The sequence below is a fragment of the Acanthaster planci genome, linkage group LG20 (assembly GCF_054643075.1).
Source record: "Acanthaster planci isolate LZ-2023a linkage group LG20, COTS_SCS, whole genome shotgun sequence".
NCBI classification, from domain to species: Eukaryota; Metazoa; Echinodermata; class Asteroidea; order Valvatida; family Acanthasteridae; genus Acanthaster; species Acanthaster planci.
This window is the reverse complement of record NC_141796.1, coordinates 1,463,683-1,477,975: the sequence shown is the minus strand read 5'-3', so window position 1 is coordinate 1,477,975 and position 14,293 is coordinate 1,463,683. Positions and strand designations below refer to the sequence as shown.

General features: G+C 39.4%; 2 long non-coding RNA genes across 2 annotated transcripts; both read left to right on the top strand.

Moving 5' to 3' along the window:
* Positions 1 to 387: 387 nt before the first annotated feature.
* LOC147795823 (uncharacterized) lies at positions 388 to 3,617 on the top strand. Its single transcript, XR_015423571.1, has 3 exons — positions 388 to 581; positions 1,345 to 1,659; positions 1,997 to 3,617. It is a non-coding gene; the product is annotated as an uncharacterized LOC147795823 (long non-coding RNA).
* A 5,108-nt stretch (positions 3,618 to 8,725) lies between these two features.
* On the top strand, positions 8,726 to 13,657 carry LOC147795822 (uncharacterized). The gene is made up of 2 exons (XR_015423554.1): positions 8,726 to 12,366; positions 12,704 to 13,657. It is a non-coding gene; the product is annotated as an uncharacterized LOC147795822 (long non-coding RNA).
* Positions 13,658 to 14,293: the final 636 nt, after the last annotated feature.

The window sequence follows — 14,293 nt, the reverse complement described above, 5'->3', positions numbered from 1 at the left end:
CTAGATAGGCCTAGTCCCGTAAATGTAGCTGGATCACCAGATCATCTATATTAATAATCACAATGTTATCTTCGTTTGTGCATAATATCCCGAATTATGCACTTCTTAATTTTTGTTCCTTGTATGATAATTCCATTGGAACATTACCACCCTCGTGTCTCTCTTTTGGGTCATTCGTACGTCATCAAGGACAAGGACACAATACGGAAATTGACCTTGATGACCTTTATAGTCACATGGTGTTAACGCTGTGTAAAAATTCAGAGAAGGCCTATGTGTGCTTTCATTGTGGAGAACATAAATTTGACTTTTAGCTTCGTTATTGTGTTTTTGTCTCGGTAAGAATATGTTAAAGGGCAAAAATAAAGTAGTATTTTCCAACAACACCTCGTTTTTTGACCAAGTAGCGTGTGATGTGTGTGTCAGTGTAGCTGAGAAGCAGCCTCAGTACACCAAGGGCGGCTCTCCTTCACTCTATGGAGGCCCCGGTAGCCTGAGCTTTGTCCTCTTCTTGCTCCTTTATTTGTCCTTCATGCCCGTAGAGATCACAGCAAAGTGCAGCGTGTGCGCAGCAGGATCTGGTAAGGGGTAGAAACTTAAGCATGCTATATACCTCATTTCTACAGTTACGTTTGGTGTGTGTAGCGTTGAAAAGGCCCTTTATTGGCCATCTTGCTTCCAGGAAGGAGCCAGTCTGAAAAGTGGGCATGCATGTAAAGGTTTTTGGGGTAATCTGCATATCCTTGCACTCAATACAGATTTAATCAAATTGGATACAACTGTAGCAATTCATACGTATTGCTAACTGCTTACTTTAAAACACCTATTGATAATAATTTTTAGTGAAAAAGTTCAAACCATTGCCAAACAATCTTGTTTATTTAATTTGTTGCTGCCAAGATAACACTTTGCAACCCAGCTTTGGCACATGTATAATAAGGATCTAATTATCAGGCAGAATACCTCTTTTGATTAAAACCAAAATACAAGATATGAGCCCAAACTATCTTTTATTCTTTTACCCCAAAACACCTTCCATCCATTAGCATTCCACCCCAAAAAGGCTTTCAGTACCACATTTGTTGTGCTTGTTATTCCAAAGATTATTTTTATATTCATCTTACCTTTGTTCCTTTCCACATGGAATTGTGTCACGGACATATTCTTTTTTCCCTTAAACTTTTCCTTTGTTGAATCATGTGATGGCTTTATTTTGGTGCTAGTCTGTTTTTTCCCAGCTGAGTTATCTAGATTTTGGTGTAAAAAGTTGAAGAGACTTGTAAATTTGGGAATCTAGGGGACTAGGCAATGTATAGTTGAATGGAAGGTATGCTTTGTCTCTAGGGTTGTACATGATGCAATCTGGGGCACCAGAAGAACACTACTAGACACTAGAGGTGTGGGATCCGACTGCCCTGTCTTTAGTTGCCTGTGTTCCATGGCAGCTGATGCTTTATGCTGGCAGAGCTTTGTGCTCTGATTTTGTAAAGTTGACCCCTGATCGGAATTCAAGTTCGTGCTGGGCATCGATGGTGGCCAAATTTCTCTGTGAAAGTTTGTGCCTTTTGTGTCAGTTTTGGCATTCTAAGCTGTGTGGAGAAATTCTAGACCAGGCGTTGGACGAAGACTCTATTAAAGTGAAGGACGAGAAGGTGAACTGTAAGTTATTCATTGATGTTGATGTATTTATGTTGAAATTTTGGAAAAAGTCGAAACTGCTTTCTCAAACGAATTTTGAAATATCTTGCTACTTGTGCTAGAGTTAACAAGTGATTTTTCTGTGTTAAATGTCCAGTTTCAATGGAATGCATCAAGGAGAATACAAACAAGTCGAAGTTCAGATTTTAATGATCGATTTAACTCGAATCACAATAGAAAAAAATAGCTGATGTTTTCGATTCGTAGGGGCAGACGCTACCTACCATTTTCTCTGAAATCTTGTAACAGTGATACAATATTATTAGCTTTTGGGTCATTCATATGTCTTTATGTTTAGATGGTCACCACTTTGGGTATTGAAGACACCCTATGACTACCTGGTATTGAAAGTCTGGACTGAGTGTCAACCAAAGCAGAACTACTGTAGAGACTGACCGCAGGCTACCTGGTTCTCCAAGACCTCGTTTGCCAAGGACCGGTCAGAGCTACCTATCACTTTGATAATGGACCAAAGCTGAACTACTTTAGAGACTGTCCACAGCCAGGCTACCTGCTTCTCCAAGACCTCGTTTGCCAAGAACCGGTCAGAGCTACCTATCACTTTGATAATGGACCAAAGCTGAACTACTTTAGAGACTGTCCACAGCCAGGCTACCTTGTTCTCCAAGACCTCGTTTGCCAAGGACCGGTCAGAGCTACCTATCACTTTGATAATGGACCAAAGCAGAACTTCTTTAGAGACTGTCCACAGCTAGGCTAGCAGTGGTTCTCCAAGACCTCGTTTGCCAAAGACCGGTTGGAGTTACACTCTTAAAAATCGTGGGGGTTTCTGTAAAATCTATTAGTACTTTACAGAGAATCTTTGCAGCAGACACACTTTGTGATTCTACAGTGATTTTTTTTGACTTACCACAGAACCTCGTAACAAGCATTGTAAATTACAGTTTCCGCTGTAGCATGAATCAACATAAATTTGGTACACAAGACTACTTTCATAAGGCTGTTTTTGCTATATTTCAGTGTAAATGTACAGAAAAGTTCTAACCGTGGAAATTGTAGAGACATTTTAGCAAACATTTTGTGTTGAAGTCCTTGCTGGTTTATTCAAATTGTGGATAAGAAAGATCAAATGTGACAATTTTAAACTCTAAAATCATTGGGGAGTTTAGATTGCTTAAGACCAAGATCGACCTGGCGATAACCATCTAGTATTCAGTAAAAACGCAAATATGTCCTGCCAATGATAGGTATTTGTGATCAGAAGATATTGAACATTTCAACCGAACATTTTCTAAACTTGAAATCTGACTATTGAAACCTCTCATTTTATTTTACATTTTTAGGTTTGGAATATATTTGTAAAAACTTTGGAAACAAGTTGTAAACAATAAACCATACAAAGAGAGTAATATGATTTGTTGTCCTCGATTGTTTGTAAATTGTCCCAGTTGTCCAGTTCTGAACTGTGACACATTGCATCAGACATTTTTCCCCTCTTGGGAAATATTTTGCTGAGAATCAAACAGGCACCCTAGATTAACAATTTCAGCTCTCTGTAGCGTAAGACATTTCTGAGGTGCAGATGATTCCAGGTTGCAAGGTGTTTATTACTTGTAATTGTTTCGTTGTCTTTTAATGATCAAGTGCGTATACGTATAACGGTAGATCCAGTGGTAGATTTGTTTATGCTATTTTAATTCTAACAGCAAGTAGAAATCTCAAAATATGTTGCCCTAAGGGTCATATTCAAGGCAACGTCCCTCTTGGGGTGAAAGGTCTGATCTTGCTTTCACCCCTGCACATTTACGCAGCATCTGTTTTTCTCAAGAACTCTTATTCCAAACATACATGTACATGTAAGTGGAAATCACTATATGCACACTTTCGTCAGTGTTTCCATCATAGGCCTACCTATTTGTTGAAGTGTCAAAATGACTTTTGTCACAGCAATTCTTTCAACCTGCTATAAACTTTAGAACTCTCTCATAATTAGACGCATATTGTCACCATTTCACAAAGAGCTAAACATGTCAAATAGAGCGATGTTTTCGAATGCAATCATTTTCTGAATTTTTTTTTTTTTACTACATGTCGTGCTTGACCTTTTCGACATTTTTCTTCAAAGAAAACATCATTGGGCCTAACGTCAAAAATACATTAATGTTGTCTTGGAACAAATCTCGATTAATAGGATTAACTATATTTTGTGGCTTTTTTCACTTAGTTCAACCAAAGGATTACCCCTCAGAAAATCATCGATTTACTAGCACCGTTCTGAATCTAGCCCGCAATTCATGGATTTTGAGCACTGTTGAATCGTTGGCCGAATCTGAATTCCGGGCTCTCCTCAGTCTGGTAAACACGCGGATGAATACGCGACTGGATAGGCCTAGTCCCGTAAATGTAGCTAGATCACCAGATCATCTATATTAATAATCACAATGTTATCTTCGTTTGTGCATGATATCCCGAATTATGCACTTTTTAATTTTTGTTCCTTGTATGATAATTCCATTGGAACATTACCACCCTCGTGTCTCTCTTTTGGGTCATTCGTACGTCATCAAGGACAAGGACACAATACGGAAATTGACCTTGATGACCTTTATAGTCACATGGTGTTAACGCTGTGTAAAAATTCAGAGAAGGCCTATGTTTGCTTTCATTGTGGAGAACATAAATTAGACTTTTAGCTTCGTTTTGTGTTTTTGTCTCGGTAAGAATATGTTAAAGGACAAAAATAAAGTAGTGTTTTCCAACACTACCTCGTTTTTTGACCAAGTAGCGTGTGATGTGTGTGTCAGTGTAGCTGAGAAGCAGCCTCAGTACACCAAGGGCGGCTCTCCTTCACTCTATGGAGGCCCCGGTAGCCTGAGCTTTGTCCTCTTCTTGCTCCTTTATTTGTCCTTCATGCCCGTAGAGATCACAGCAAAGTGCAGCGTGTGCCCAGCGGGATCTGGTAAGGGGTAGAAACTTAAGCATGCTATATACCTCATTTCTACAGTTAAGTTTGGTGTGTGTAGCGTTGAAAAGGCCCTTTATTGGCCATCTTGCTTCCAGGAAGGAGCCAGTCTGAAAAGTGGGCATGCATGTTAAGGTTTTTGGGGTAATCTGCATATCCTTGCACCTAATACAGATTTAATCAAATTGCTTTCACCCCTGCACATTTATGCAGCATCTGTTTTTCTCAAGAACTCTTATTCCAAACATACATGTACATGTAAGTGGAAATCACTATATGCACACTTTCGTCAGTGTTCCCATCATAGGCCTACCTATTTATTGAAGTGTCAAAATGACTTTTGTCACAACAATTCTTTCAACCTGCTATAAACTTTAGAACTCTCTCACAATTAGACTGTTTTTCAATATTCTTAGGAATTCCCAGGAACAGTCAAAGGTTCCTAACTTTCATAGTATTTATTCCACTCTGTCTACCTGACACAAAGTACAACTACAAATACCGTATTTAAATGTAAAACTTGTGACTCCTTGGGAATTTGTGTTGACTTTTCATTCGTGAAACTTAAAACTTCTCAACAGAAGTGTTTTTGCCGAGCAGTTTATTAATAGTGCGTCGTTGTGTTCATTTTTGAGTGAAAGTAACACCTTTAAAAATTGCCAAGTCTTTCCTCTCCCAGTGCTGCAGAAAGGGGTGACTTTCTCTAATAGATTTTCCGGAATTACCAACACAATAACTTTTCAAACTTGCAGGTTTGATGCAACAACAACCCCACCCCATTTGTTGCTTAAACGCGATAAAGTGACCCGATTTGATTCGTTACATTAAAGTGGTCGATACCCAAAACCATGTGTTTCTTAGTAATTTAGCAGGAAACTTTTTCTTGACTGGAGATTGCTAATTAATTTCTCACAATATCAGGTCATAAAGAAATGTAGAAAAAACGAAATCTGAAACAAGTTGTTCAGGTTGACTTGAAATGTAGGTATACAGATAACTACCCTACCGCTGGTCACAAATTATGTCAGGGCTAAACAATTTTTATTTTTAAGTTAAAGTGATATTTTCTATTTCCCCTTGGGCCTATTTTTTAATTGATACGTGTATATGATTTTATGCTGTATTATTTTATGGATAGAGTCCAGAGCGGTAAACATTATTGTGACAATTGAACATCTGAACAGGTCCTGTATAGTTTTTGTTGGTGGATATGATCAGTACTTAGTGGCTGAAGACTGGCCTTTGCATACTGGCTTTGTAGTTGATGCAAGTTATTGTAGGTGATGTGGGCAATGTAGTTGGTTAATAGGAAAGAGTGTAGGTGACTGATGGTCCTCGATCAGGAGAGCGGGAAGCTAGGAATCTGTGGAACAGTTGTCCTTGGGCATATTGTAGTTCATATTCTCAGATTCAAATAAAAAAATCAGTTGCTAAAATGTTTGTAGATCCATTGTTCACATCCATTTGAAAATTTTGACACACAAGTTTGACTATTTACCTAGATTTAAGGTACTCTAACTTTTACTTGTAATTAGAAGCACTCTTGGTCGAACTCGTACTCTGAGATACAAGCGCTTGTACTTGAAAATTAGTTTTTGTACTTGGCAGGTAAAGTACTCGGACTATACTCAGCAATTTAAGTACTAGGAAAAAGTACTCGACTTACAACCGTTCGAAATTGACAAATTAAGGGGTGTGAAATTAATCGCAGCTTTCATTTACTTGTTTCACGTTTGGTCTGTGCTTTCATAAAATCAAAGAAAACATAGCAGCCTTGTCAATGGTCATCAAATTAAAAATTTATTTTGCGCAAAATCGACGATCTACAGGGAATTCTGGGTGAGCACACAACGCTCTTGCGAGGTCCACTGCACGCCTGTGTTCTATAGCCCCTTAAAATGAAAAAAAACAAACAAAAATACTCAGTAAATTTACCTGTGCATCTTATGTAACACTGATAATTCATGGCAGGAAACTTCATCGAGCAGTAACCTTTAATATTGCAGTCAACCTGTACCCGTAAGGTGACAGAGATATACGGTCCTGTATATTATTACATAGATGGGCGTGCGTCATTATGCTTGATATGACGACACTTTCGCGTCTACATTGGTACGTTAATTGAAGTCTAAAATACATTCTCATTTTTAAGTCATAATTTTGGACAGAGGAAATAGTCATATTTGGAAAAAAAGCACTGTGCTTAGTCGTGAATAACGAACGAGACATATCAGTATCGGGAATGTGCCACTGGATTTGGATACTTCTCCATTCGATATGTGAAATTTGTACATGCATCGCAGGGTGTACTGCTGTTACTTCAGAAAACTATCCGTCTAAACCACTAAGGTTTAAGAAAAGGTCGCACTCTTATGTACCCAAAAAAGGACAGTTATCTTTCCCCACTTGAAATATTCTGAAGGGTGCACTTTGGGCCATTGGCCCGGGTGAGGATGACACCAAGTTTGGCTACATAGCCTACAGGCTGGCGGCGCGTCGCCAGCAACAGCTGCTGTATCCCAGACCGTTTGGATAAAAAAGGTCATTCGAAGTCAAACTCTTCAAAAGACAGGTACGCCAGAGAAAGTTTGCGGTGTCAACTACGAGTTTCTAGTATCCTTGGATTATATCGGTTAGGCCTACCTCCTGATTTATTAGATTAAGATGCCCCACTTGTTTCGTGAATACTCGCTAAGTCGATTCAGTTATATACAAACATGTTCAATTCTTAGAGAATTGCCACTTAGGAATTCTGATCGTGGGTGCAGATTAACTTGAAAAAAATATTAAAAAAATAAATAAACATATAAAAAAATCCCAAACAAACAAACGAACGGCGTTTACCCGCTCCTTAATCCTTGACCAGGAGTACGGGTTCGTAGGCTCCTCGTCGAAGAACCTTGCTCCCCGTATTGCAGGTATGACCTTAAGCATAGTTGGAAATAATTCATTCCGTTTGAGTTTACGAATTATGAAATAAGAAGCTTTCTATCATGTTTCTTTTTCAAAAAGTTTTCCTTTTCCCTCGCCAGTCATTTGAGGCAAGATGTAAGACGAAGAGACCCCCCCCCTGCTTTGTGTTGGTCACTGTTTTACTGGAATCTGAGGAATTCTTTCAGACAAGGGGGGGATGTGTTATATAGTAACAATATTCTGGAGTGTGCGACTGGACAAGTTGGGGGATACCCCTCGGTCTCGTTTCTTGCTGCGGGTATATCACCAATGACCCAGTGAATGGAGGGTAAACAAACCCTTTAGCTTGTCACGTGACGAACACCTGCTCGCATTCCAATACATTACAATGCCAAGTAGCAAGTACTGGCGCGTGTGGTTTGTCAGAACAAAGTACTTTCGTACTTCGTGTAAAGCCTGTATGTTTCTCATTGTAAACACAACTGGTCAAGATTCACGTGAATGCACTCCAAAATCACGCAGTGCTGTATGCGGTCGCACAACCTACATAATTATTATACCCACACCAGGGACATAGCTTCACAAGACGAGTGCTGTCTTTTGTGTCATTTAACCGGAACTGACTGTCATATTATGAGAGCACGACCTGTAGTTACCTCTCAAGCTCTATTGGATTTTGACTTGTACAGCAGGAAACGGATTGGAGGCACAGCCTTGCAGGAGTAACTATGGATCGCCTGATATTTATCGCCAAGTGATGAGGCCTCCCTATTCTGAATGTAAGTGGCGAAGATTTTTTATTGGAAACTCGGCTGGGTTCCAGCCTCAAAACACCAACAGAAATTATAAGAAACTGTCGGGGAGGTGTTAATTAATTTGATTACAAGTAGATCCGGATAATCGACCTGCAAGGTCTGAGCTCCCTGCGTTTTGCTGTAGCTGTAACTGTGCCTATCCCAAATCTTTACGTCAAATCATGGAGGTAGATGCATGTGATGCGCAAATTTAGGCCAAGTAGAAAAAAAACCCCAAACAAACAGCTTGTTATTCAGGGCGAATCCAGCTGAGAAGCAAACTTTGATAGGATTTTGTGGCTTTTATACATGATTTGAAGAACAGCAGAAACAAGATAAAGTAAAGAATTGCATTTCTTTTATGAGTTATTTTTTTAGCTCCTGGGGGAACGGTTTCTGTCCGTTGCCCCCTTCATTCATACAAATACATTCAGTTATTCGTTCAGAATTAACTTGTGTATGCATGTAAATGCGCAGCTTTCTTTAGTTGCTGCCGGAGGTGTAGGCGGCGCAGGCTGCGAACAATTTTTTCTTGGGTTTTCTATAAAAATCCACAAAACTCGTCATTACTATAAGAATATAGGCTAAGCTGGTATGTCATGGATTAAATTAAAACATAAAAATCGTTGGTGCATTCAACCATGGAGGAAGGAACACAAGGAGTTCGAACAGGCCGCTTAACCCCCGCTGAGGTAATTTGCAACCAATTAGCAAGCTGGCCTACCAGGGCAAAAGGCATGGAGACCTCCTAGGGCGCGAGACAGATTTACGACCCTGATAAGGTCCTTTGCTCACAGTGTGTCTTGCCGCTTCACGGTCACACAGAAGACGTTCGTGCTTCAAAATCATTGGAGTTCACAAACTATGCACAAACAAATGCACGTGATCGATCACTAAGACGCATGCGCAGAAGCATTTTTCACACCATATTGCGTGCGCAGTGTATTCTATGTGATTCTCCGAAAAATTCTGAAACGATTGATGTTTTGATCGTCAAAATCCAACTTTCCATCGGTAAGTTTCGTCACAATTTCGTTGTTGGGATGATTGGGGAATTATGAAGAATATGAATCCATATTTATGAAATTAAGTGGCCTTTCCGAGGCATTCCAACTGCCGAAAATCGGGGAATGTGTTTGTGGTGATTTCCTCTGTTAACTTGTGTTGGTCAAATTTTGGAGTGATGTGGAGCAATAAAAATATTGGAAGAATAAAATCGGGTTTTTTTTTAGAATTTTTGGTGGGGTAAAAGGTCATTACTTTTTCTAAGCATAGTTGGTTAGAACAACTAATAAGACCATAATATTAAGACAGGAATAATAATGGGCTAGAAGTTAGAACTAGAAGCATATTTAAGTACATAAAATATTTGTAATTTAGGCCCTTTCTCCATTTCATGTCCATCATCCGTGTCGGTCAGCAATTGTTTTGGATGACGATTTGATTTTATTTTTGACAATCAACGTTGAAGGAAATGAGCAGGGCTTCTACTGCATGTTGAAAAAGCACAGATGAATGTGGCTCCACGTACATGTACCTTGCATCAATGCAATGCAATGAGGACTCTACTAATCCATTTTAGTAGATTTGGACATGAAGGCGATATAAGGTGAAGATTGTTATGTACAGTCATCACTGTACCAGCGGCACACGGCTGTTTCCCCCGGGCTACGCGCGCTGACGGCACAAAATCCGACCCATTCCAACAACCACAACTTGGGTTAATTGGGAACAAGCAGCAAAGATGTCTCCCCGGCAATCGTAAGTCGAACAAAGTTGCTATTAGTATTTGATCCCTATATTTTGAAAGTCCTGTCGGTACTAGTTTTGTGGAGGTTATGGCATGAAATCTTAAGGGGTAAGTGAAAGTGATATGTGTAGGGTACCAGCAGAGACGCACCTGATGGCTATATTAATACATTTTGTAAAAACAGAAAAAAATAAAACAATTTTGGGGTTCTGAAGTCTAATTCAATTTGGGCCTTGTCAAGCACGCATAAGGCACCATTTCACTAAGAGCTAAACATGTCAAATAGAGCGATGTTTTCGAATGCAATGATTTTCTGTATTATTATTTATTTTTACTACATGTCGTGCTTGACCTTTTCGACATTTTTCTTCAAAGAAAACATCATTGGGCCTAACGTCAAAAATACATTAATGTTGTCTTGGAACAAATCTCGATTAATAGGATTAACTATATTTTGTGGGTTTTTTCACTTAGTTCAACCAAAGGATTACCCCTCAGAAAATCATCGATTTACTAGCACCGTTCTGAATCTAGCCCGCAATTCATGGATTTTGAGCACTGTTGAATCGTTGGCCGAATCTGAATTCCGGGCTCTCTTCAGTCTGGTAAACACGCGGATGAATACGCGACTGGATAGGCCTAGTCCCGTAAATGTAGCTAGATCACCAGATCATCTATATTAATAATCACAATGTTATCTTCGTTTGTGCATGATATCCCAAATTATACACTTCTTAATTTTTGTTCCTTGTATGATAATTCCATTGGAACATTACCACCCTCGTGTCTCTCTTTTGGGTCATTCGTACGTCATCAAGGACAAGGACACAATACGGAAATTGACCTTGATGACCTTTATAGTCACATGATTTTAACGCTGTGTAAAAATTCAGAGTAGGCCTATGTGTGCTTTCATTGTGGAGAACATAAATTTGACTTTTAGCTTCGTTATTGTGTTTTTGTCTCGGTAAGAATATGTTAAAGGACAAAAATAAAGTAGTGTTTTCCAACACTACCTCGTTTTTTGACCAAGTAGCGTGTGATGTGTGTGTCAGTGTAGCTGAGAAGCAGCCTCAGTACACCAAGGGCGGTTCTCCTTCACTCTATGGAGGCCCCGGTAGCCTGAGCTTTGTCCTCTTCTTGCTCCTTTATTTGTCCTTCATGCCCGTAGAGATCACAGCAAAGTGCAGCGTGTGCGCAGCAGGATCTGGTAAGGGGTAGAAACTTAAGCATGCTATATACCTCATTTCTACAGTTACGTTTGGTGTGTGTAGCGTTGAAAAGGCCCTTTATTGGCCATCTTGCTTCCAGGAAGGAGCCAGTCTGAAAAGTGGGCATGCATGTAAAGGTTTTTGGGGTAATCTGCATATCCTTGCACTCAATACAGATTTAATCAAATTGGATACAACTGTAGCAATTCATACGTATTGCTAACTGCTTACTTTAAAACACCTATTGATAATAATTTTTAGTGAAAAAGTTCAAACCATTGCCAAACAATCTTGTTTATTTAATTTGTTGCTGCCAAGATAACACTTTGCAACCCAGCTTTGGCACATTTATAATAAGGATCTAATTATCAGGCAGAATACCTCTTTTGATTAAAACCAAAATACAAGATATGAGCCCAAACCATCTTTTATTCTTTTACCCCAAAACACCTTCCATCCATTAGCATTCCACCCCAAAAAGGCTTTCAGTACCACATTTGTTGTGCTTGTTATTCCAAAGATTATTTTTATATTCATCTTACCTTTGTTCCTTTCCACATGGAATTGTGTCATGGACATATTCTTTTTTCCCTTAAACTTTTCCTTTGTTGAATCATGTGATGGCTTTATTTTGGTGCTAGTCTGTTTTTTCCCAGCTGAGTTATCTAGATTTTGGTGTAGAAAGTTGAAGAGACTTGTAAATTTGGGAATCTAGGGGACTAGGCAATGTATAGTTGAATGCAAGGTATGCTTTGTCTCTAGGGTTGTACATAATGCAATCTGGGGCACCAGAAGAACACTACTAGACACCAGAGGTGTGGGATCCGACTGCCCTGTCTTTAGTTGCCTGTGTTCCATGGCGGCTGATGCTTTATGCTGGCAGAGCTTTGTGCTCTGATTTTGTAAAGTTGACCCCTGATCGGAATTCAAGTTCGTGCTGGGCATCGATGGTGGCCAAATTTCTCTGTGAAAGTTTGTGCCTTTTGTGTCAGTTTTGGCATTCTAAGCTGTGTGGAGAAATTCTAGACCAGGCGTTGGACGAAGACTCTATTAAAGTGAAGGACGAGAAGGTGAACTGTAAGTTATTCATTGATGTTGATGTATTTATGTTAAAATTTTGAAAAAAGTCGAAACTGCTTTCTCAAACGAATTTTGAAATATCTTGCTACTTGTGCTATCGTTAACAAGTGATTTTTCTGTGTTAAATGCCCAGTTTCAATGGAATGCATCAAGGAGAATGCAAACAAGTCGAAGTTCAGATTTTAATGATCGTTTTAACTCGAATCACAATAGAAAAAAATAGTTGATGTTTTCGATTCGTAGGGGCAGACGCTAGCTACCATTTTCTCTGAAATCTTGTAACAGTGATACAATATTATTAGCTTTTGGGTCATTCATATGTCTTTATGTTTAGATGGTCACCACTTTGGGTATTGAAGACACCCTATGACTACCTGGTATTGAAAGTCTGGACTGAGTGACAACCAAAGCAGAACTACTGTAGAGACTGACCGCAGGCTACCTGGTTCTCCAAGACCTCGTTTGCCAAGGACCGGTCAGAGCTACCTATCACTTTGATAATGGACCAAAGCTGAACTACTTTAGAGACTGTCCACAGCCAGGCTACCTTGTTCTCCAAGACCTCGTTTGCCAAGGACCGGTCAGAGCTACCTATCACTTTGACAATGGACCAAAGCTGAACTACTTTAGAGACTGTCCACTGCTAGGCTACCAGTGGTTCTCCAAGACCTCGTTTGCCAAAGACCGGTTGGAGTTACACTCTTAAAAATCGTGGGGGTTTCTGTAAAATCTGTTAGTACTTTACAGAGAATCTTTGCAGCAGACACACTTTGTGATTCTAAAGTGATTTTTTTTACTTACCACAGAACCTCGTAACAAGCATTGTAAATTACAGTTTTCCTCTGTAACGTGAATCATGATAAATTTGGTACACAAGACCACTTTCATAAGGCCGTTTTTGCTGTATTTCAGTGTAAATGTACAGAAAAGTTGTAACCGTGGAAATTGTACAGACATTTTAGCAAACATTTTGTGTTGAAGTCCTTGCTGGTTTATTCAAATTGTGGATAAGAAAGATCAAATGTGACAATTTTACACTCTAAAATCATTGGGGAGTTTAGATTGCTGAAGACCAAGATCGACCTGGCGATAACCATCTAGTATTCAGTAAAAACGCAAATATGTCCTGCCAATGTTAGGTATTTGTGATCAGAAGATATTGAAAATTGTCTAAACTTGAAATCTGACTATTGAAACCTCTCATTTTATTTTATATTTTTAGGTTTGGAATATATTTGTAAAAACTTTGGAAACAAGTTGTAAAAAATAAACCATACAAAGAGAGTAATATGATTTGTTGTCCTCGATTGTTTGTAAATTGTCCCAGTTGTCCAGTTCTGAACTGTGACACATTGCATCAGACATTTTTTCCCTCCTTGGGAAATATTTTGCTGAGAATCAAACAGGCACCCTAGATATGTTCAGTGACCCCATGACCTACGAGTCTGCCCAGTGGCAAAACTCGGTCAGATTGTGCGATAAGAAAATGCAATACTATCCTAATTGTCACTTTTGCTTTGCAGCGATTCCGGTGAATCCACTTTTTGTTTGTTGCTGAGTGTAGTCAGCTGGTGGCATTTTTAATACACCTGACACTATCATTGTTGCATGCGCAATAGGGGCGCCTCTTTCCGCAAAAAAGCCGCTGGCTTTACAATAGAACGTCAAGCAAGGTTAGATGTGCCAAATGAAGTGGAAAATGTGTGAAATGGTATGGCATTCCTGTGGCATTTGTAAGCAACCGCTCCCCACTTTCTCGGGACATGTGGGCTGTGTTTGGCCTGACACATAAGGGGTTGGGGAAAAATGTGTCTTTTCACACAAATATTGGAATTGGTTTCTGATTGGTTTCAACTTATTACACAGCTTTGGTTTGTCATGGCAAAAATTTGTAACCAGTCGTATACAACTCAAACTGTACATG